Here is a 2,752-nt window from a genome sequence, read left to right as displayed (position 1 = left end):
TTGAAAAAGGCTGAATATGTGTGCAAAGAATTACTAAATGATAAAGACCAACTTGTGAACTCTCATGCTTCCCTTTCTAAGGACTGTGAGCATCTATCCTTGTCTCTCAAAGACAAGGAAGGGAAACTCACTGTTCTTACAAAGAGCTTTGAGGCACTTAAGGTCACTTATCTTGACACTCTAGCTAAGGCCTACTCCTCACCTATTATCAATGTTGATACCTGCACTACTAACTCTAGTAGTGAACTGACATCTATCCTTGAGGAAAACTATTCGTTAAAGGCACAGCTAGACAGAGGTCTCATGACATGTGCACAAGGATAAAAGACTCTCAATGAGATCTTAAGTCGACACAATGGAGGTTTCGCCAAGGAAGGGCTTGGGTTCAACCCAAGCACTGCCAAGAACAGTGCATCTCCTCTCAAGTGTACCACTCCGCTTAAAGAAATATTTGTACGAGAGGGACACACGGAGAAAGGTAAGGTTGTGAGTGGATCGACCACTAGGGGTTCGTCTACTCACAACAAGACAACCGAATTCATGCCTCCATCCTATGTACTCCGCAAATCAAAGGAAGGAGAGGTCTATGCTAAATTCGTCGGTCCCCGTAATGCATTTCGATTCTATGCTATTTGGGTCCCTAAGACTCTTGTAACTAATGTGAAAGGCCCCATGACAAAATGGGTACCTCAAACCAAGTCTTAATTCGTTACAGGTTGTTTTCTCCGGAGAAGCCAAATGGGTGATCGACAGTGGATGCACCAATCATATGACCAGAGATAGTAACTTTCTCTATGACTTCATGCAAGCCATTCGACCATACATGAGCATTGTATTTGGTGGAGGGTCGAAAGGGCAGGTAATTGGGTTGGGCAAGGTGGCAATCACTAATGACATGTCTATTGCAAATGTCATGCTTGTCCAATCTCTTCAATATCATTTACTTTCAGTTTGCCAATTGGCTTCCGTCGGTTATGACACATTATTTGGACTAACGGATGTGAAAGTCTTTAAGAGAGACACTCTTGAAGTGGCCTTTGTTGGAGAGTTGGATGGCAACCTTTACACGGTTGATTTCTCGAAAGAGAGCACTTTCCATACAACTTGTCTAATGGCCAAGGCCGACATGGGATGGCTCTGGCATCGCCGGCTCGCCCATGTTGGCATGAAAAATCTTCAAAATCTCTTAAACGGCAATCACATCCTTGGACTAACAAATGTATCTTTTAAGAAAGATCGTGTGTGCAGTGCATGCATAGCTGGGAAACAACATCAATCAAGACATCCACCCAAGAACATTGTATCCACTTCGAGGCCGTTAGAGCTCCTTCATGTGGATCTGTTTGGGCCTCCTTCATGGGCAAGTCTTGGAGGGAAAAAGTATGGCCTAGTAATTGTTGATGATTACTCAAGATATACATGGGTGTTCTTTCTCAAGTCCAAGGACGAGACGAAGATCACTTTCATTGACTTTGCCAAACAAGCCCAGCGGAAGTTTGACAAGGACATCAAGGCAGTAAGAAGTGATAATGGCTCTGAGTTCAAGAACTACACCCTAGAAGAATTTCTTAGTGATGAGGGAATTGAACATCAGTACTCCGCACCTTACACCCCTCAACAAAATGGTGTGGCAGAGAGGAAGAACCGGACACTTGTGGAAATGGCAAGGTCCATGTTAGACGAATACAAGTCACCACATAGTTTTTGGGCTGAGGCCGTCAACACAACATGTCATGCATCAAACCGGCTCTTCCTCCGATCAAATTGGAAAAGACTCCATATGAGCTCCTAACTGGGAACAAGCCCAATGTTAAGTACTTTCGTGTGTTTGGATGCAAATGTTTCATCCTCAACAAAAGGGAACGGTTAGGAAAATTTCAATCCAAAACAACTGAAGGGATTTTTGTTGGCTATGGGTCAAACTCTCACGCCTACAGAGCCTACAACAAATCCACTGGATGTGTTATAGAAACCTGTGACGTGACGTTTGATGAAATTAACCGCTCCCATGGGGAGCAAGTTGATCTAGATGATGTAGGTGAAGAAGACTCCCCACAAGATATCTTAAACATGGGTGTAGGTGCACTTCTTCCCATGGAACAAAGACCCCATGATGATGATGAAGATGATGAGAGTATCTCTCATCCTCAAGACAGTTCACTGCCCGTACCTCCACAAGATACTAGCACACACATCATGCCAGTTGTTGAGGATCAAGTGGGAGAACATGTCTCTCACCCTGATGACACTCAAGAACAAGTTGATCTTCAAGAGGTAGACCAAAGTATGGGTATGCTTGATGATGAACCTCAACAGGTGCAACGCGAAGAGGAATATCTTCCTCCGCACATAAATGATCCATATGTTGAGGACGTTGATGATGGAAACGAAGTCGAACCTCATGAAACCTTGACCTCCATCATGCCACGTGTGGCCGGTCGTGTTGATATTGATCAAATCCTCACAGGCGTGTCGGAAGGTAGAGTGACTCGTAAACAATTAACAAATTTTTGTGCTCACTTTTCGTTTGTCTCTAGTACCGTGCCACACAGGGTTCAGGATGCATTGTGTGACAATGACTGGCAACTTGCTATGCAAGAGGAGCTAAACAGTTTTACACGCAACGAAGTATGGTCATTGGTAGAACGACCAACTGAGGAACATAATGTCATTGGAACTAAATGGATTTTCAAGAACAAGGAAGATGAGAACGGGACTGTCCTATGCAACAAGGTAAGGTTAGTAGCACAGG

The sequence above is a fragment of the Hordeum vulgare genome, chromosome 1H (assembly GCF_904849725.1).
Source record: "Hordeum vulgare subsp. vulgare chromosome 1H, MorexV3_pseudomolecules_assembly, whole genome shotgun sequence".
NCBI classification, from domain to species: Eukaryota; Viridiplantae; Streptophyta; class Magnoliopsida; order Poales; family Poaceae; genus Hordeum; species Hordeum vulgare.
The sequence above is the reverse complement of the archived record's forward strand: the minus strand, read 5'-3'. Positions refer to the sequence as shown.